The sequence below is a fragment of the Protopterus annectens genome, chromosome 6.part0 (genome assembly GCF_019279795.1).
Source record: "Protopterus annectens isolate FY-2018-M chromosome 6.part0, PAN1.0, whole genome shotgun sequence".
Lineage (NCBI taxonomy): Eukaryota > Metazoa > Chordata > Ceratodontiformes > Protopteridae > Protopterus > Protopterus annectens.
This window is the reverse complement of record NC_056737.1, coordinates 1,138,649,744-1,138,672,916: the sequence shown is the minus strand read 5'-3', so window position 1 is coordinate 1,138,672,916 and position 23,173 is coordinate 1,138,649,744.

The following is a 23,173-nucleotide window of genomic DNA, read 5'->3' as shown; positions in this document are numbered from 1 at the left end:
TTTTAACAGTATTTTAAGAGGAGGAGCAGTACCAACATCCTGGAAGAAAGTGGTGGTGACTATAATACCTAAAGATGTTAAAGACCCATCAGATCCAGCTTCATATATTCCCATTTCAATACTAAACCATGATTATAAACTGTTTATGTCTATAATGGCTAAAAGAATGGCAAAAGTGATAAAATTGATAGATATAGATCAATGTGGTTTTGTGGAGGGGAGGCAAATATCTGGCAACATTAACAGAACATCGAAAGTAGGAAAGGGTAGGTGCACGTTACATAAGAAAAAATGGGAATTGTGGGAACAATACATATAGGGGAGGAAAAGAAGGCAGGATATGAATGAGCTATGTAATGTTTGACTGACAATGACTGGGTAAATTATAAATGATGTATAATGTCTGCAACTAGAATTATGTCAGTATGGTTTGTTTTCATTTATATAAATGTATGACTGCCTATTTTGTAAGTCATAATTTAATAAAGATGTTTCTTGTTCTTGTCTTTTTTTCTGGACTTATTGTGTACAAAAAAATATCATTTCAAATAAAGCCAGCTCTTCTTGATTACCACACCAGTTAAAACCTTTAATTTCTGAGCTCCTTATTTTCTTTGCTACTGGCTCTAAATATAAAGCAAATAACAAAGGGGAAAGAGGATACCCCTGCCTGGTTCCTCTGTTCAAACACAACTTGCCATATAGGAACCCTCCCACTTTAATGTTTGTCTCTGGTCCTTCATATACCTTCCTAATTAACTTTATTATTGCATTGGGTAATGTGAATGCTTCCATTGCCCTCCTCATAAAATCCCAGCATACTCTGTGGAATGCTTTCACTGAATCAAGACCTACTAACAACAGTGTTATTTTCTTACATTCTCCTTCCCTCTGGATCATCATTGCTCTGTTAATATTGTCAAATGTTTGGCTCCCCTCAGGAAAACCATATTGATCCATATCTATCAATTTTAGCAACATCCTTGCCATTCTTTTACCTAGTACGAGCATAAACACTATAATCATGGTTTAAAATTGACATTGAGCAAAAAAACCTGCTTGCAAAGTAATTATGAAAAATATTAACTGCCTTAATACTTATATTTCTGAATGGGTGATATATTTGTTAGAGTGTAGCTGTTCTGTTTTTTATGTGGGTTTATATGGATTTATAATTGCTTTGCATGGATTCACAATAAATTTGTCTGTTTCTCTGACAAAGAGTGCTAGGTGTTTGTTTTTTTGCTTTATTGATTATTTTGGCCTTGCACCATGCCATACTTGTGTGGAGTTTTCTTTTGATTAAAAATGAAATGGGTCTGTATAAAGCTGGGTCTGATGGGTCTTTACCGTCTTTAGCTAATACTGCTACCACAGCTTTCTTCCAAGATGTTGATGCTTCCCCTCTTTATAAAATACCATTAAACAAAATTTTTCAGAACTTTAACACTTTCTTCCTTTCAAACATCAAACCTTCCACAGTAATGCCATCTGTTCCTGGAGTCTTTCCTGAAGATTGATTATACAGCACCGTTTTTATCTCATCCCCTCCTTTCTTAACTGTTAGTTGTTCAGCCTCACCTACCTCTAACCACGGAACAATTAAGTCTTCCATAAATATTTCCAACTGTGTCCTTTCTTGATTTCTGCATTTTTGCTTTATACAAATTATCATAAAATTTCTGAAATGCCACTAAAACCACTATAGGCTCTCTGGTTGTTTTTCTTGTTATAGGCTCCCTAAGCTTGGCAACAACTTCCTGCTGTTTAAGTTGTTATGTTAAAAGCTTTTGTGCTCTGGAGTTAATGTGAAAAATAGTTGTTTAACAGCAATCTTTCTAAACTCAAGAATATTGTCTAGATACTCCCTTATTTTGTGTTTAGCACTCTGCATTTGTATCTCTTCTTGTTGTGTGAGATTCCCCCTATCCTGCAATACTTCATCAGGCCCTCAAAGTAATTCCTATTACTTCTTAACTATATGTCTTTCTCTTTTATTTCTACCCTGTTTTTAAACTCCATTTTCATTTTATCACACTCACTAGCTATACTGTCTTAAGATATTTATATCTTCCCTAATACCTCTCAAATAATTTACACTACCCATTCCTTAAGTTGTTCTCATTTTTACTTTATTACTGTGCATTTGTATCTTATTTTTTATTGGTGCATAATCTGAAATAGTTTTTGGATGTGTGTCAAAGTTATCAATTAAATGCAAATGTTCCAGTGAAATATAATTTCTATCTGGTCTAGCCCAATTGCTGTACATTGGGGAATAATATATAAATTCTGTCTGAGCTCCTACTACTAAATTCACATCTTCCATACCCAATATTTTCATAAATTTCTTCAGAAATCTAGCTTTTTTGTTATATTTTCCCTTCTAGATCCCCATGATACAGCCTCACTTTTCAAAATCATGTTCCAGTCCCCACCTATAAGTAATATTCCCTACTTAAAGCTAATTATTTCTCCCAAACATTTCTTAAACTCCCTAATAGCAGTTTTTGGTAGAATATAAATATATGACAACATAATCCTCCTCCCTTGCTAATAGTCCTTTACTGCCACAAATCTACCATTATTGTCTTTTTTTCCCTCTTCTATCACTATTGGAACCCCTGTAGCAATTAGTATAAGTATTCCTATTTTCCTTTGTCCCTGATATTCTGCTGAATATTCATCCTGAAATCCTTTCTTTGCCATATTCACATGCTCATTTCTTTCCAGTTTGTCTTCTACAACATTGCCATTTGCATTCTGCATTTCTTAATATAATTTAGTACTCTTTATTTTTTGTCTATACCTATAAAGTCATTTACATTCCAATATAATATGGATTGCATGTTCCCACCTATTATACATGACAGTTTTTTGAATGTGTATTTCCAAATTTTGTGTTACATGCGCACATTAATCTTTGGCAGGCTGATCTTTTATACAGTTGCTTCTTCTCATCTCCATTTGAACTTATGTCACATTTTCAAGTTTTTTTTGTTTTAATGAAAACCCTCAAACAAATAAAATATATTTTCGAAAAACCCATCCCTATTAACTTAGAACAAACAAACAAAATTATGTACATCTTCAAAAATGAAATTTTACCCTCTAGGTTGGAATAATTGCTCCAAATTGACAGCTCCACTCACAAGCATTATCTAGCCTAAAATTAAATTTACCCATGCTAAAAACCATGCCACTGCCTGTGTTCCAAGTTACATTGATTGCTGTCTGTTCTTTTCTTATCTATAGTCCCCTCCCAGATAATGAAAAACAGCTTGTATGCTTTCAGAAAACATTAACTTTTAGTCCTAAGGAAAAAGTGCACTGGCTATCCTAAGCAAAATTGTACACAGTTCTATTAAAAACATTAAAGTAGTAAAGGTGCTAGGGAGGATGCTGTCTCTTATTAACTTCCCATAATTTCAAACTTTATTTATAACTAACGTGCTTGCCATTATACCTTTAAATTTTGTATTTCCCTCAGCAAAAAATGCTCAGAACTCTTAGGATAAATTAGTTGTAACTGCAGGTAGCTCATCTACATGGAAAAGTACTCAGCAATGAATCTTTGTAAATTTCACTCATAACACAATGTACAGCAAACTTCAGCTGCAAACTTTTTGACTTCCACTTAACATTTGCTAATGGAAAAAAAAACAAGCTAATATATTTACAAATGTAAGAAACTTGGCATTTTTCATGCCTTTTTATCATTTTGGCTTATTTTTCAAACACACTTGCTTACAAAAACAATTGATTGTAGTTTCATCTAAAGGCATTAATCTAGATATTCACCTATGTAAGAATAACAGAAAATATTTTAATTCTACATATAATATAATCCATGCAATTTTACACCCCACCCCCACTCGAGCAGCCCAAGATGACAGCATATTAACATTAAATTTGCTTTTGTCCAGCCTTTCTTCTCTTGTTACACCGTAAAGTCTATATTTATTACAAATAAATAAAGTACTTGTTTATTTTAATATCTTTAAAACATACAACAGTAACTGAAAAGACTCCTTCTCCACTTAAAATACCCAGACGTCACACTACACAAACTGCTTTACTATACATAACATGCAGTTTATATTACGAAAGTTTCATACAAATACTAAGAACATTTTTTTTACTTACATTTACTTTTTTACCTTTTAGTGTCTTTCTAAACATTAATGCCATAAATTAGGGTTTATGCTTTACAGTCCACCCACAAGTTTAACAAATTCAACAAAAGACAAGTATTTTTAGTTAGTTTTTCTTACAAAACCATATTTCACAAATGTCATTGATGCTTTACTGTCTCCCATTTATTCACTAATTTCATAATCACTGGTCTTCTTCCTGTTCTTCTCCATCCCCCAACACCAGACTCTGGTTCAAGTCCAAGGCACTCCTGATTCTTTTAGTCAACTCCTGTGCTTTTTTCTGTCTGTCAAGCATTTTTGCTTGGAACATTGAAAATATTTTACAGACTAAGAGTTGCTATGCACTTTACTAACAGAAGAATGAGAAGCAAAGTCCCCTTCTACTTGCTGGCTCACTTTTTGTTGAATAAACATTTTTTTTTCTGCCTTAGCCTGTCCTGCATCAAAAAAGTCTTTGATCTAGCTGTAAACTATGTCCCCACACATGAATTGGTTCAGCAACACCTATATCTATGAAGTCATAATAAAATTAAGTATTTAGGAGTATGGGATAAAAAGGAAGGTGTTATGGTAGCTAAGGATATGTGAGGAGAGACTAAACAAAAGATAATACAAAAACTGAGAATCTCAAAGCTCTTACCTTTGGATATGAATAGCAACATACAAGCAGTAAAATATTTTAGTCCCTTTGGTTTTATAAACAGGTCAGGCATATTTTATCAACCAAAAGAGAAGTTATGGAGAGTAATTAATAAAGGGCTGAAAGATTTTTACCTGGAAGGGGAAGAGGGCAGAAGTAAAGTGGGATAAGCTGATCCTTCCACTAGGTCAAGGAGGTTTAAAATGACCTGATTTGAATGGATATTTTAGAGCTACACAGTTAAGGCTGTTATACATAGTACATGCAGAAAGCTACAAATCAAAGTGGAAAGGGATGATGATGAATCAGGGACAGAAATTCAATCTTTGAAATTCCTTTGCTAGTGTTAATTAGCTTGGGGGTTTCTGATAGCATTAAAATCTGTGTTGGTTACATTTCTAGTAATCATTTTAAATCGAGTTGCTGGCTACTGAGACTTGTCTGCATATATCAACTGGACACAAGCTGATTTAAGTATATTTTCTGCACTTATTTAAGATTTGAGTGAGTAAATATTGTGTGTCTTGGATTCAGTAAATATTGTGTCTCTGAATCTCTGCAGTTAGTTCCCCACCCTCCCTGTTTCTTGTTGTGGTGTTAATCTTGGTGGCTTTGGAATTGCCCGCCCCTGCTGTAAATCTCTTTTTGCACACTCCTCCTGGACCCATCTCATTCGCCCACTCAACTGAGTACAGTGAGATCATATTTTGATTTTGGATACTCTTACCAGTCACATCTCCTCTGCGGTGTACAGAGAGAGCACTTAGGAATGGCATTCCCCTATAGTATCTTAATCTGCTCTGTTTCCTCCATCTCAAAAAAAAAATTGCACTTCATCTGCCTTACTGTATTTGTGTTTCTTCCTACTTTATCACCTTATTTTGCTTTTGCCTCTTTTAAATGTACTTAATTAAATTTATTCTGCTACCTTTATTACTGCTTGTTAGTAGCCTGATTAAATTGTAACTGTTATTCTAAGGCCCTTGGTTTAAGCACTTGGGCTTCAAACCAGTTGTTTTACATTAAGAAGATTTGTGGTCTGCACTGTTGTGGCAGGACAGGTAGCGTACATCCTTCTAAGTTGGGAACTGCTGATTGAAGGCTCAGTGTCTGTTATTCTAAAAGTGTATTAGTTCTAGGTTAAGGACTTGGGCTTCAGGCCAGTTATTTTACATTAAGAAGGTTTGTGGTCTGCACTCTTGTGGGAGGAGAGGCTAGATTCTGCCCTTCTGAGCTGGGAATTTCTGGTTAAAGGCTTATTGTGCATGCTTACTTAACCTGTTTCTTTCTGAAATCTGTACGCCTTGTTTGCTGTAGCACAGACTACTTTCAGGCCGGCTGGATCTAGCTTTGTTTGTATGACTTGTGCAGTGACCCAGGCCGTCTTTTTTGGAGAAGGTTTCTCTGTACCCTAGTGGCAGGACTCTGCAGTTAGAACTTGACTGATTGAAGACTGCTGGAACAGGGCTCACTTTTAAGCTTTTTAACTGGTTTATTGGGTAAAGTGTTGTTTTGATTGTATCTGCTCTATTTTCTGGAAAAAAAAAAAAAATATATATATATATATATATATATATATATATATATATATATATACTTGTTTCTCACCTTTCTGAACTAGTATAGTCCAGTTTTCATGTTATTGCTGAATCCAGAGTTGTGTTACAGGTTTCTGTGTTGCCATACCTTACTTGGATAGAAGGAAGTTTCTCTGTTCACCTGTGAGAGAGGGGAGCTTTGAGCAGGCTATCTGTCCCTGGAGGAGTGGTTTCAGCCCAGAAGTTAGTAGTTTATTGGCCTTTTTGGGCTAATTTTGATTGTATCTGCTCTATTTTCTGAAAAAAAATTATATACTTGTTTCCCACCTTTCTGAACTAGTATAGTCCAGTTTTCAGGTTATTGCTGAATCCAGGGCTATGTTACAAGTTTCTGTGTTGCCATACCTTACTTGGATAGAAGGAAGTTTCTCTGTTCACCTGTGAGAGAGGGGAGCTTTGTGCAGCCTATCTGTCCCTGGAGGAGTGGTTTCAGCCCAGAAGTTAGTAGTTTATTGGCCATTTTGGGCTAATTTCTATCTCTTTCACTTCCCTGTTATAAAAACTTCATTTGCACAGTTTTTACGCTTGTATTCCACTCAGCAAGTGCCTTCCAGGTGTTCTGCAGAGTCTACAGCAGCAGAGAGACAAAAGAGTGAGTTTGGAGTGATTAAGTATCACTTTTCTGCTTTTCTTGCTGTCTTAACTAATTCCACCTAAAACACCAGGTTTTTTTTAGCGAATCTGTGATTTAAAAAGTTTGTTATTGTATACAACTCCGCACAGCTCCTCGTGGTGTCATGCAGAGTGATACAGGCAACAGAGAGACCCAAGAGAGACTTTTCCAGATTTAAGTATTTGGACTGCCTTTTCCCGCCTAAAAAGAAAATTTCTAAGTAATCTGTGCTTTAAAAAGTTTAAATTGCATTTGCCTTCTGCTTTTTACAGTTTTTGCACTTGTTTTATATCAATTTAAGTCATTTTTGTACTGTATAACTGTTGTAGGCTACACACTAAAGTGTGCTAGCCTGTTTATAGCATTTACAGTGTTTTCTGTGTGTTTTTCTGCTGTTTCCTGAAAAAAAAATTCTCTTTTCCCACCTTTGCTGAACTAGATTAGTCCAGAATTCAGGTTTTGCTGAATTCCGGACTGTGGTACAGTTTCCTGTGTTGCCCATATCCTTACTTGGATAGGAGGAAGCTTCTCTGTTCACCAGTGAGAGTAGGGAGCTTTAAGCAGCCTATCTGTCCCTGGAGGAGTGGTCTCAGCCCTGAAACTAGTAGCTTATTGGCCGTTTTGGGTCAATTCCTATCTCTTTCAGTTTCCCTGCTTTAAAACCTGCATTTGCACCAGTATACAACTCCGCACAGCTCCTCGTGGTGTCCCGCAGAGTGATACAGGCAACAGAGAGACCAAAGAGACTTTTCCAGATTTAAGTATTTTTTTCCCTGTTTTTTTTTTTTTTTTTTGCTCAGACTGCCTTTTCCCGCCTAAAAAGTGAATTTCTAACTGATCTGCGCTTTAAAAACTTTAAATTGCATTTGCCTTCTGCTTTTTACAGTTTTTGCACTTGTTTTATATCAATTTAAGTCATTTTTGTATTGTATAACTGTTGTAGGCTAAACACCAAAGTGCGCTAGCCTGTTTATAGCATTTACAGTGTTTTCTGTGTGTTTTTCTGCTGTTTCCTGAAAAAAAAAATTCTCTTTTCCCGCCTTTGCTGAACTAGATTAGTCCAGAATTCAGGTTTTGCTGAATTCCGGACTGTGGTACAGTTTCCTGTGTTGCCCATATCCTTACTTGGATAGGAGGAAGCTTCTCTGTTCACCAGTGAGAGAGGGGAGCTTTAAGCAGCCTATCTGTCCCTGGAGGAGTGGTCTCAGCCCTGAAACTAGTAGCTTATTGGCCGTTTTGGGTCAATTCCTATCTCTTTCAGTTTCCCTGCTTTAAAACCCGCATTTGCACCAGTATACAACTCCACACAGCTCCTCGTGGGGTCCCGCAGAGTGATACAGGCAACAGAGAGACCAAAGAGAGACTTTTCCAGATTTAAGTATTTTTTTCTCTGTTTTTTTTTTTTTGCTTAGACTGCCTTTTCCCACCTAAAAAGTGAATTTCTAACTGATCTGTGCTTTAAAAACTTTAAATTGCATTTGCCTTCTGCTTTTTACAGTTTTTGCACTTGTTTTATATCAATTTAAGTCATTTTTGTATTGTATAACTGTTGTAGGCTACACACCAAAGTGCGCTAGCCTGTTTATAGCATTTACAGTGTTTTCTGTGTGTTTTGCTGCTGTTTCCTGAAAAAAAAAAAAAAAAAAATTCTCTTTTCCCGCCTTTGCTGAACTAGATTAGTCCAGATTTCAGGTTTTGCTGATTTCCGGACTGTGGTATAGTTTCCTGTGTTGCCCATATCCTTACTTGGATAGGAGGAAGCTTCTCTGTTCACCAGTGAGAGTGGGGAGCTTTGAGCAGCCTATCTGTCCCTGGAGGAGTGGTCTCAGCCCTGAAACTAGTAGCTTATTGGCCGTTTTGGGTCAGTTCCTATCTCTTTCAGTTTCCCTGCTTTAAAACCCACATTTGTGTGGTTTTGAACCAGTATACAACTCCACACAGCCCCCCCTGGTGTCCTGCAGAGTGGTACAGGCAACAGAGAGACCCAAGAAAGACTTTTCCAGATTTAAGTATTTTTTTCTCTGTTTTTTTGCTCCGACTGCCTTTTCCCACCTAAAAAGTGAATTCTAACTGATCTGTGCTTTAAAAAGTTTAAATTGCATTTGCCTTCTGCTTTTTACAATTTTTGCACTTGTTTTTTATCAATTTAAGTCATTTTTGTATTGTATAACTGTTGTAGGCTACACACTAAAGTGCGCTAGCCTGTTTATAGCATTTACAGTGTTTTCTGTGTGTTTTTCTGCTGTTTCCTGAAAAAACAAAAAAAAAATATATTCTCTTTTCCCGCCTTTGGTGAACTAGATTAGTCCAGATTTCAGGTTTTGCTGAATTCCGGACTGTGGTATAGTTTCCTGTGTTGCCCATATCCTTACTTGGATAGGAGGAAGCTTCTCTGTCCACCAGTGAGAGTGAGGAGCTTTGAGCAGCCTATCTGTCCCTGGAGGAGTGGTCTCAGCCCTGAAACTAGTCGCTTATTGGCCGCTCTGGGTCAATTCCTATCTCTTTCAGTTTCCCTGCTTTATAACCCGCATTTGTGCGGTTTTGCACGATTTTGCGCATTGCGCAGCATCGGGCAGCGCCACTTAAACGGGTTTAAACTATTCCCAGCTCCACAAAGTCTGCTCTTCACTTTTTCCCTTAGAACTGTTCTAAATCTCAAAGTAAGCATTCTGTTTTAATTCTAAAGCCCTGCAGTTGCTTGTATAAGTAATCTTATAAGTAAGCACTAATAAACTAAAGCACTACACCCTCTTATACTCCCTTTAAGTACTTGGCTCACTATTGGTCCTTTTTGATCAGTCAAAAAGTAGTTCCTTATACTATTCTGGCATGTCCAAAAGTCAGTTTCGGGTTTACTCTCCAGTCCAGCTGGTGAATCTGGGAATCTTGAGGCAATGTTACAACTGCCTTATGTACACAGACCACCCTTTCCTCCTCCCAACAAGCTCAAATATATGTGAGAGATGCAACTATATAGCCAAACTGGAGGCTGAGCTCTCTCAACCCAATACTGGCGCAGTCAGTCAGGAGGAGAAGGTAACCACACACACCACAAATCCAGTCTCACATAGACCTATCGCAACAGAAAACCAAACACATAAACACACAAAAACATACTCGGAGGCTCTAAATACAAATCTGCCCAAGCAGCAGAGACCTCCAAAGCAGACATCCAAGCAACCGCTACCCCACAACAATACCCATGTATCACATAGTTCACAAAGTCAGTGTGCCACACAGTCACAGCACTTAAGGCTAAACAACACACCTAATACACTTGTAATAGGTGACTCTATTGTCAGACACACTGACGTCCCTCTCACCAGGCTGAACAAGGAGAAGGCCACTGTAAGCTGCCTGTCGGGTGCCAGGATCTGCCACATAACACAAGCACTCAGGTCACTCCAAAGCAAGTACAAATATGACTCCGTCATTGTCCATGCTGGTGTGAATGACCTGAGACGTACCTCCCTGGACTACATGAAAAGAGACAGAGGAGCTCTCTGATCATGTAGCCCAGGCCGGTATGACCCTGACCTTGAGTAGCATCTTACCCTCACCAAGAATGATGCCACAGTATAAAGACAAAATGATCAATTTTAACAACTGACTAAAGTATTGGTGTCATTCAAAGGGGATCCAGTGTCTGTCAGCCTGGGATGACATGCTCGACAAGCCATGTTGCTTCACTAGGGACAGCTTGCACCTGTCACCCCTGGGCTTTCAAATACTGGCTAAGGCTCTTGCCACCCCCATAGTGCCTTTTTTAGGCAAGGCTCAAAAGACAAACCCACCTCCATAGACAACACAAAGAAAAAGAAACTAAGGGTAATGCTACTCAACGCCAGACGTCTAAACCTCAAGATGCATGCACTCAAGGCTCTCCTCAGTATGGAGAATATTGATATCTGTGCAGTAACAGAAACCTGGTTCAAGGCTCCCGAGAGCACCCCATTACTACTAGGTTATACCTCATACCATGCTTTTCGGCCCTAAAACTCGGACCAAACCACAAAAGGAGGGGGAGTATCCATATTCATCAATGATACCCACACCTCCAGGTTAGTGGCACTGCATGAAGCCTCGGAGATCATCCATGTGCAACTAACAGTGGGCAAAACTGCCTTTCAGTTTGTAGCCTGCTACAGACCACCCTCCCAAACTCAGGAACCCCACTCGGCTTTCCTGAGAACACTGGAGAATATGAAGGCCATTATATTGGGTGACTTCAACTACCCAAACATACACTGGGAGCACTACTCAAGCCCCAACACCCTCGCCCAATGGTTCCTAGAATTTATAACCTCAAATGCTATGGAACAACTGGTCACCACTCCCACAAGAGGGGAAAACATAATGGACCTGATCATCACCAACATGGGGACTCTATGTTCCATACCAGAGGTATACCCCTCATTGGTAAGATCTGACCATAAATGAATCTCACTGGACATCCATATCCCGTCCCCACCCCAGCCAAGGAAACCACGGTGAAGAACCTCTCAAAAGCAAACTTCACACTTCTCAAAACTGAGGTGGAATCCTTCAAAGCCCCCGGGCCAGTGGAAAATACGACCCAAACCACAGAATCCTTTACAAACGCTTTCTATGGACACCTACAGGAATGCATGGATCGTGCTATCCCAAATAAAACCAAGGCTCATTCCTCCAAAGGCAGGAGACCTGTCTGGTGGACCCCAGCCATAAATAAGCTATACAACAGAAGGAGGAAGCTACTACATGATAGAGCAAAATCCCAAAATGGGAAGGCATCTCTGATCAGTACTAGCAAGAAACTACGATCCCTCATAAAATCATCTAAGGCCAGCTTCGAAAGAAACATTGCACAAGATGCTAAAGATAATCACAAGGCCTTCTTTAGTTATGTCAGGAACCTGGGTGGTAACTCCCAGATATGCTCTGAGTTAGTTCAAAATGACAAAAAATACATTGAACCCACAGACATTGCCAACATCCTGGCAGACAGGTTCAGTGCAAACTTCTCCCCTTCCCCCCAAAAGAGCAAATGTCTATCCCAACAGAGTGTAGCCTCCCTGACATCACAGATGCACAGGTGAGAGCTGCCCTCTCCAAAGCAAAAAACACAGCATCAATGGGACCGGACGGTGTCCCGGGCTGCGTCTTACACGAACTCCAAGAAGAACTGAACCCTCACATAAAGTCACTGTTCAATCTCAGCCTTACTACAGGATATGTACCAAAGGAATGGCGTACAGCAACAGTGGTCCCACTCCACAAAGGTGGTGCCACAACGGACCCCAGAAACTACCGCCCTATAAGCCTAACTAGCCTGGTCTGCAAAGCTATGGAGTGTATCATCATGAAACTCATAAACAAAGACATTGGGAACCTCCAAACACTGGATCCTGCCCAATTCGGCTTTGTTAAGGGCAGATCTTGCCTCTTGAACCTGGTTGACTTCTTTGAAACAGTCACCAAGGCCATAGATGAAGGGAAGGTAGTCCACACAGCCTACCTGGACCTCGCAAAAGCCTTTGACACAATACCCCACTCGGGCATCATAAATAAGCTCACCAGCTTAAATATCAACCCCTATGTCACAAGATGGGTTGCAAACTGGCTCAGGGATAGAACCCACATGGTCAGAATTGCAGGTGCCATGTCAGACTCTAAACCAGTTACAAGTGGCATCCCACAAGGCTCAGTCCTGGGACCTCTCTTGTTCGGTATATATTTCTCTGAGGTACAGGCTAACATGGGAGGACTATGGCTGGCCAAGTAAGCAGATGACTGCAAACTGGGTGCCATAATCGACTAGCCGACTGACACAAGCATCCTCCAAAAGGGTCTCACAGAGATGGATAACTAGTGCCAGAGCCATGGCCTAAAGCTAAATGCCAAAAAGTGCATAGTCATCCCTTTGGGAAAAACAAAGTGCCCACAAATTACCACATAGGTGGTAATCCATTAAGTACAGAAGAAGTAATTAGGGATTTGGGGACCCAAGTAGATAGCAATCTCTCCTTTGACAATCACGTTGCCAAAGTGGTTAGAAAGACCTTCTATATAGCCCACCTTATCACGAAAGGGTTCACATCTAGATCAAGAGAGGTCATTGTGCCCCTCTACTCATCACTCATCAGGCCTATAATTGAATACAATGCCCCATTTGGGATGTACCTTACCCGACACCTGCAGCAACTGGAAAGACCCCAAAGTACCTCACCAAGAGGATCAAGGGACTCAAACAGATGCCCTACGCAGTTAGGCTAAAGAAACTCCAGCTCTACTCAGTTGCTTACCACCTACTCAGAGGCGATCTGTGCCTGACATATAAAGCCATGTCCAACCCAGAATTAATGGACATGCTCCACCTCAGGAAATCCAAATCTCTTAGAGCTACACACTCCAGGGACTTAAACCTCAGCACAGAAATAAATAGGTCATGCTGGAGGGACAGATTCATATCCCAGAGGCTCCCCTCACTCTGGAACAAAATCCCAATCCATGTTAGGCAGAGTCCCTCAATGACCCTCTTCAAGAGAAATCTTGACGAGTGGATGGGAGATCGTAGGTTTACCCCTGGGATCTCTTATGTGTCCCTACTAGACAGAGGCACAGTAAACTAACCTCAAAAGGGCTATCTTCTGTGACCTACTATACAGAGGCACAGTCAACTAATCTAAAAGGGTGGTGAAAGCCAAACACACTCTGGCTAGGCTTATAAATGCCCTAGGGCAGATAGCCTAGTATCAACCTATGAACCTATAAGGAAAGAGTGGGATTTTGGATGCAGATCATTAATTAGAATGACAACAGTCATACAGAATATTATATTCATAAAGTAGCAGAACGTATACTAAGAACTAAGCTAACATGTGGATGGAGAAAGGAGATTCTGTCAATAGGGATGAGTGCAATCAGGGGTAGAGGCAATAGGGAAGAGTGGGCTGAAATTTAATGGAGGAAGCTTACAAAGGAATAGATGTGCTGAAAACAAATAATTAGAGAGAAAAATGTAATAGAAGAGGCCAAGAAGACATTTGATTGCCTTTCCTATCAGGGATTGATATTAGAGTATAAGCAAAAAGAAGGCATAGAGGAATCCTTAGTGAAAGACCTGCTGTGGTTGAGTTTTAAGATGAATCAAGAACAGAAACTGCTGTAAAAAAAAGGGATAATTAGTACAGCATATAAAATATTGCATGATAACTATAGGAAGTAATCAGAGGAAGTCAGAAAGGTTTGGGAACAATGATTAGATAAGCAATTTACAAGGAAACAATGGGAAGACATATGTATGGCTGTCAAATATGCAACAAAGTCTAGACAATTTAGGATTTATACCCAAAAGTGTTTGCACAGGTACTTTTATACCCCAAGCAGACCCCATAGAATTTTTCCTTAGGTAGATGGCAAATGAGGTGTAATGAGGAAGAAAGAAGTAACTGAGGGTATATCCTTCTGGGGTGCAATGAGTTGGCAGACTTTAAGAATTCTTCAGAGAGTACTGTGTCAGGAATACTGGATTAACAAATGAGTGTAACTAATGAAAATATGTTTGAGCTTGGATACAGGATCTGAACTGCCTAGACATAGTAAGGCCTTATTAAGTTTAATCCTGGTGGCTGCCAAAAAACAGTTACTAGAAAATGGAAATCAAAGTCTAAACTGAGAAATAACATTCCTCATTCAACTAGAAATATTTGGAGGCATCTTTATTTAGTTGAAGTGCTTGTCTGGCTTGCTGTTCTCTGCCTGACTATTGCTGATCTCTGTCTGCATTTGATTTTGAATTGAAGTTTTTCATTTAAGATATAGTTGCTTCTATTTTTTATCTTTTCCTTACATTACATTTGCTTTGTTTTAAGTTTTCTGTTCTTTTGGAGTTTAAAGAGGCCTTAGCTAGGGTTAGAAAGGTTAGAAAACAATACCTGTGCAGACAGTGAATAATATTCAGTTAATTACTTGGAGGAGCTGAGAAATATCATTCCTTATTTAACTAGAAGTATTTGGAGGCATCTTTATTTATCTGGAATGCTTGTTTGACTTGCTGTTTTCTGCCTGACTATTGCTGATCTCTGCCTGCATTTGATTTTACTCACCCACCCACCATACTGCTGTTGTACTCTTAAACTTGGTGGCTTTTGAGTTGCCCACCCCTACTATAAATCTGATTTTGTACACTCTTCCCAGTCCCATCTCATCAGCTCATCCTACAGAGTACTGAGAGATTAGCTGGGAAGGCCAGTCCCCTTAGTCTCTTAAACTTGAATTATCTTCAGTTTCTTCCTTTGTCACTTACTTAAAAATTAACTTTATTCAGCTGCTTGTGCTTTATCTGTGTTTATTCTTCCCTTATTACTTTATTTTGCTTTTTGCTGCTTGTCCTTAATGTGTTCAGTTGCATTTGTTCTGGTGTTTGTAAGTCACCTGATAAAATTGTAACTTTTATTCTAAGCCTCTTAGTTTTGATTTAAGCACCCAGGCTTCAAACTAGGGTCTATATTACATCGTCAAAATCATATTTCGGCGAACACCTATTCACCGACACCTAATCAGTGAAAATCGCATCAGCGATTCACTGAATTTACTAAGGGCAAGGAAATACTTGCCCAAAGAACAATGGAACAACATCTGCATCAATCAAACCCACCCAATGTGGGGGCTTTGCCCCCACACCCCCTAACTATATATACCAACTCCGAGATCACACTACAGTGGAGAAAAAGGCAAAGTTCTGTTGTTGGCCAGCTATGTCCTTGCCCTTAGTGAATTCAGTGAATCACTGAAGTGATTTTCACTGATTAGGTGCTGGTGAATAGGTGTTCACTGGAATATCATTTCGGCGACATAATGTAGACCCTCAAACTAGCTCTCTTACATTAGTAGGGTTTGTGGTTTATACTCTTGTGGCAGGAGAGGTAGCTTGCACCCTTCTAAGTTGGGAATTGCTGGTTGAAGGCTTATTGTGTCTGTTATTCTGAAAGTGTCTTAGTTTTCGTTTAAGCACTTGGGCTTCAAACCAGTTATTTTGCATTAATAAGGTTTGTGGTCTATACTCTTGTAGGAGGACAGGGTAGCGTCTACCCTTCTGAGCTGAGAGTTGCAGGTGAAGGCTTATTCTGCCTGTTATTCTAAGTGTCTGTTCTGGTTTAAGCACTTGGGTCAAAACCAGTTGTTTTACATTAAGAAGGTTTGTGGTCTATACTCTTGTGAGCTGGGAATTGCTGGCGAAGGCTATTGTGCCTGTTATTCTAAGTGTCTTTGTTCTGGTCTATGGTCTGCACTCTTGTGTCTAGACAATTTTTTAAACTACTAGAGCATCTTGTTTGCTCATAGCTGAACATTGCTCAGTAAGTTGCTCATCTTATTGACTTGTTCAGTATTTAAGTTTTCTTCACTCCTCCCTAGTAGGTCATAAGCTAATGAAGCCACCTACACTGAACCAGAAGATAGGGCAAACCTACTGTCAAACTAATTCAGCTCTGACATTATCCCCTCCCCTAACTTCCCTCAGAAAATACCATCAAAGATAACTCCTCCAACTATCACTGTGGAACAGGTCCTCAGTGCTGTTTCTAAGGCCAAGAACACTGCATCAGTGGGTCATGACATATCCCAATCTGCTTTTTAAGTAGCAAGAAGCATGAAATAACATGCTGTTTGGAATCACTATTTAACTGTAGCCTCCAAACAGACTTCATGCCTCATCAATGGAGAGTAGCAACTATTGCAAATACACAAAGCTGGGCCATCTACAGTCTCTGGATATTACAGATGCACAAGTCTCACTAGTCTCATATGCAAAACCATCATTTAAATGATCAATAATGGCAAAGAAAACTTTCAGACACTAGATCCAATCCAGTTTGGTTTTGTCAAGAGCAGGTCATGTCTACTGAACCTTGTAGACTTCTTTGAAAATGTCACCAAAGCAATGGATGAGGGTAAAACAGTTCACACTGCCTACCTTGACCTGGCCGAGGCATATGACACAATACCTCACTCGGGCATTGTTGATAAACTCAGCAGGATAGGTATTAATCTTTATGTATGGTAATGAATAGCCAGGTGGCTCACAGACAGGACACAGGAAGTTAGAATTGGGAAGTCAGTCTCTACATAGGTTCATAAGTAGGTACTAGGCTATCTGCCCGAAGGCATTTATAAGCCTAGCCAGAATGTGTTGGCTTTCGCTGACCCTTTAGATTAGTTCCCTGTGCCTCTGTCCAGCAGAGCCATTGAAGTGATCCCTGGAGTAAACTTTCTGTTTCCCATCCACTCGTCAAGGTTTCTCTTGAAGAGGGTTAGCGAGAAGCTCTGCCTATGTAGATTGGAATCTTGTTCCAGAGCATGGGAAGTCTCTGAGACAGGAATCTATCCCTCCAGCACGTCCTATTTATTGTTGTAGTGAGGTTTAGATCCCTGGAGTGTGTGGCTCAAGAGGATATGGTTTTCTTTAGGTGGAGCATGTCCATCAATTCTGGGTTGGGATATGGTCTTGTATGTCAGGCAGAGATCACCTCTGAGTAGGTGGTATGCAACTGAGTACAGCTGGAATTTCTTCAATCGAGCCGCATAGGGCATCTGCTTGAGGCCAGTAATCCTCTTGGTGAGGAACTTCTGTGGTCTTTCCAGTTGCTGCAGGTGTCTTGTAAGGTACATCCCAAATGGGACATTGTACTCTATGATGGGTCTGATGAGTGATGGGTAGAGGGGCCCAATGACCTCTTTCGATCTGGATAAAAACCCTTTTGTGATTAGGTGGGCCACGTAGAATGATTTTCTAACCACTTTGGCAATGTGATTATCAAAGGAGAGGTTACTATCTACTTGGGTCCCCAGATCCCTTATTATGTCTTCCGTATTTAGGGGGCTACCACCTATGTGGTAGTTTGTGGGTACTTTGTTTTTTCCAAAGGGGATGACTATGCACTTTTTGGCATTTAGCTTGAGACCATGATTTTGACACCAGGTATCTGTCTCAGTGAGACCCTTTTGGAGGATGTCTTTGTCAGCCAGAGAGTCAATTATAGCCCCTAGTTTGCAGTCGTCTGCGAACTTGGTCAGCCATAGTCCTGTGCTTGCCTGTACCACTGAAAAGTATATGCAAAACAGGAGGGGTCCTAGGACTGAGCCCTGTGGAATGCCACTTGTAACCACTTTAGAGTCAGACCTAGCTCCTGCAACTCTTACCATGTGGGTTCTGTCCATGAGCCAGTTGGCAACCCATCTCATGACGTAGGGGTTTATGTTCAGGCTGTGAGCTTGTCTATAATACCTGAGTGTGGAATGGTGTTGAAGGCCTTTGCGAGGTCTAGGTAGGCTGTGTGGACCACCTTTCCCTTGTCTATAGCCTTGGTAACTGTGTCAAAGAAGTCCACCAGGTTAAGGAGGCATGATCTGCCCTTACCAAAGCTGAACTGGGTTGGGTCAAGTGTTTGGAGGTTTCCAATGTCTCTGTTAATGAGATCCATGATGATGCGCTCCATAGCTTTGCAGACCAAGCTAGTCAGGCTTATAGGGCAATAGTTCCCAGGGTCCGTTGTGGCTCCACCTTTGTGGAGCAGAATAACTGTTGCTGTGTGCCACTCTGTGGGCACGTAGCCTGTGGAGAGGCTGAGTTTAAATAGTGTGTTTAGGTGAGGGGTTAGTTCATCTTTGAGCTCATGTGGGATGCAGCCTGGGACACCGTCCGGTCCCATTGATGCTGTGTTTTTGGCTTTGGAGAGGGCTGTTTTAACATGAGTGTCTGTGATTTCAGGGGCACTACATTCTTCTGGTATAGTTATGGACCCTTTTGGGGGTGAGAGGGGGGTGAAGTTTGCACTGAACCTGTCTGCCAGGATGTTGGCTATATCGGCTGGTTCAGTGTATTTTGTGCCATTCTGCACTAACTCCGAGCAGATCTGAGAATTGCCACTTAGATTTTTGACATAGCTAAAGAATGCCTTGTGGTTATCTTTGGAGTCCATGGCAATTTTTCTTTTGAAGCTAGCCTTGGATGATTTTATGAGGGAACGTAATTTCTTGCTGATACTGATCAGGGATGTCTTCCCTTCTTGGGATTTTACTCTTTTCTGTACTAGTTTCCTCCTTCTATTGTATAGCTTGTTTATGGCAGGGGTCCACCAGACTGGTTTCCTTTTCTTGGAGGAGTGAGTCTTGGTTTTGTTTGGGATAGCACAATCCATGCATTCTTGTAGGTGCCCGCAGAGTGCATTAGTAAAGGATTTTGCAGCTTGGACAGTGTTATCCTTTAGCATGGGGGCTTTGAAACTTCCCACCTCAGTCTTAAGTAACGGGAAGTTTGCCAATCACCATCAGAGTCCTCAGGGAATGGTCCAGGGATCTTCCCTTTTTGGCAACTACTTCTCTGAAGCCACAGTCAATGTTAAGGGCCTCTGGCTGACCAGATTTGCAGATGATTGCAAATTAAGAGCAGCCATATAATCCCCCACTAACACGAATATCCATGAAGGGCTGACACAGACAAATAAGTGGCCTAAAATTAAATGCCAAGAAATGCATAATAGTATCCTTCAAAAAGTCATCCACCCCTGGGTAACTTCCATATTGACAACACACCCCTAATAGTCGACCAAGTCGTCAGTGACTTGGGGACACACATACACAATAATCTAGCTTTTGACCAACACATGTCTATAATAATTAGGAAATCATTTTATGTTGTGCATCTTATAAACAAAGGTATGAGATCTAGGTCCAATGAGGTCATTGTTCCACTGTATTTGGTGCTCATCAGACATATCATTAAGTACAGTGCCCACTTTGGTATGCATCTAACCAGGCACATGTAGCAATTGGAACATTCACCGATGTTCCTAACTAAAAGAATACAGGGTATAAATAACATATCCTGTGCAAACCACCTCAAAGCCCTATCTCTGTATTTTGTCTCTTACAAGCTGCTTAGGGGTCTCTATGCCTTGCATACACGGTATCTTCAGACCCTCACTCTAATGGACCTCCTTCATATGTGTAAAACAAATAGGACTAGAACTATTCAGTGTGCATCCAATGATTTTATTGTGTTTCCCAATATAGAAATATATTATATTTGGCAACACACTTCATTGTATGCACAATGTCCTCTTCTCTGTTTTGGGGATTACTAGGCATGTATAAGTGCACACACACTTTTTACCTTTGGTTATATCACCAGAAATGCCCATTCTAAAGACTCAGACCTTCTTGTGATATTAATTGGACCTGCTGGAGAGAGAGGCATGTGTCCCACAGACTACCCCTTCTCTGGAACAGTATCCACAGCTATGTGAAGCAGAGTCCCTCCCTAACCCAATTCAGGTGTAACTTTGACAACTGGATGTGAAGATGGAAATTCACCCCTGATTTGGCACCAATGTGTCCAATGGACACAGGCTTTCACTACCTTGAGTATTGAACTTGTCAGAGATTTAGGATGCATGGTTAGTCTTAAAAGGCCCAAGTGGTCATTAGCCTAGTACACACCTATGAACCTATCTATGTCAAACACAATTTAAAGCATTCCTGCCTCCTAAACTCTGCTTCCCACAGCCAGAGATCTTCAGGATGGCAGTGACACAGGTCATCACACCAGTGCCTGCATTACTTACTAGTCCTAAGAATGCCAATAGTTTATTTTTTTTCAGCAGGTTCACTGGAAACTTAACTCTACACACAGTAGTCTCATTCAAATTGGCAGTCTTAGTCCATTCAATCCAACCACCATTTAATTAGGATAAACTGGGTACCACCTCTGGCCATGTGCTTTAAGTAGGTGTTAGAAGCATCCAGTCTCTTGTGTGTATATTAGTCTGCATTGTGACTAATCTGAAGATAAGTGTTTCAGTATCCTAGTTTGTAAGCAATAGCCTTATAGCCTATAAACTCTCCTCCACTGACATCCCGCTGGTTATATTTTACTCTTTCCATCCTAATAGACAGTGACATTTACTCCTACTACTGAAACTATTTCTTTCTGTTATATTTTTCTTCACGTCTTCTAGACTTGTCACTCCCATCATTTATATCCTCCTGTCTTTAGTGGAACTGCATGCCTTCAAGGAAGTCACCCTTGGTCTCCCCCTTCCTTTTATTATTTCTCCTTAATTGAGACAGTTACTAAACCAGTTTTAGCTTGGAACTAGTATTTGTGCACAGTCAACATCAATTCACTGCACTGTCTCTTTAGTGTGTCTCTCAAATTGTCTTTAGTGTTCCTTCAGGCAAATAGATATCTATGTAATAGTACAGTCTGTAGTTTGAACACCAGTCTGTGGACTATATTTGTATGTAAACTATAAATATCATGGCAGCCTAAACAAAGAACTTTGTCTACTATAATAGCTCCATTTTCTTAGACCACAGCAGTCCCATTGGCACTTTCTCCTTTCACTGTGCTCACTTCATTGTTTTTAGCAGTCCACTGTCTCCCTTCCTTATGTTTATTTTTCTTCTTGTGTAACCACTTTTAAGTTCTCAGCCAGTGTTTTTGCAGACCTGAACTACTGCATTCTGGCTTACGTTTTCTCATTGTTTTGTGGGTCTGTGGGGGTTGAGGTAGAGTTTTGGACTTTGCATTTCAAAGTCAACAGAAACCTCCTTACATTACACAGTTGTTCAAACACTCGAGTGCAATTTTTCACTGTTACCACCATTAGTCAGGTCAAGGTGATATTGGACTAACTCTCCTACTAAAACTGTGTTCTAAAGCAACAAAACCAAGACATTCATCTGCTAACACAGAAGCCTTTTAAACCACGTTATTCCTTTTCTTATCTCTCAGCAGCTTTATGGCTGTTTATGTTAAGTCACTGATTGTTTTCTCTTGTCTCTTGACAAGTTTTCAAACTGCTTCTTTTTCCCTCGCTAATGCTCAGACTCACTCTACTCCCCTATCCTACCCCCAAATCTCACCCACCCCCTCTTATTCTGCATTTATACTTCCATAGCACCACCCACATATTCCTCCAGTAGGAAAACAATCAATACAAATACTTCCAATAGTGACACCCACTTTAGTTTACCACCCAATACTCTCTCAAATTGTCTTAATCTTTGCCTCATATAACTATTAAATTACATTTCTACAACCAACCCACTACCCTCCTAACATTTTTTATCCTAATTTACAAAGATAAAACCCAAGTTAACTAAGATGCCCCTAAGTCAGATTATTTTACTGTTTCTTCTCACTCTACTAGCTTTATCACCAGTTAAGAAATCCAACTCATTTCCTTCAAATACTTAGGACTTCAATCAGTTCTCAGAAAGAATATCAACATCTTCCCAGCCTGTGTTATCCATAACATGCTATCTCTACAAACAAACCACATCTCTTTTATTTTTTTATAAATATCTTAAAACTAAGCATCCAGATTTGCAATCAAATATCAAACCAAGACCGAAATATAACTGGCCACACTATTCTCTCTCTGTATTTATTTATTTTATTTATTTCCAGTTTGTTGTCCAGGATGGTCCATTGGGCCATGAGCAGCCCATTTTCAATAGAGTCCTGGGGAGAAAAGCTCCAAAAAGTACAACTATTATAGTATACAAGGTTACACAAATTACAAATATATGAGAATTATAAAACATGCAGTTACAAAGTTGCAAAAACTGGCATTTGCAGGAGGAAATTAGTACAATGCATTAAAAAAGAATTCATTTCAGACAAATTAAAGTTCAATATAGTATGCTAGTTCCTATAATTTATTGCTAGGCATTATAAGACTATAGGAGGTTGTTCACAGATAAACTAGCTTGTATAAAGTAGCTAAAGTCAGAGAGGTTATGTAGGATGGGAGCAAGAACATTCCCATTGTGAAGTTAAGTGTGAGTGGAGCAAGGTTTTGAAGGCAGAGAGACTATTGGTGGTCCGGATGAGAGGTGGGAGGGAATTCCAATGATGTGCTAGGGAGAAGGATAGAAGATGTTTGCCTGGTGAGCATGCAGGTCTATGTACATCTATTAAGTTTTGGAATCTGGATCATAGATGTCTAACAGGTAGATGCATTTGGAAGGTAGAGGCAAGGGAGGGGCAGAAATAGGGGCTGAAAATAAGTTTGTGTGCTTGGATAAGTTGAATATAGGTAAGGTAAGGTAATTGGGCAGCTCAAGCCAGGTCAGTTGATGTAAGGAAATGCAGTGATGGGTAGTAGATCTGTGGCAT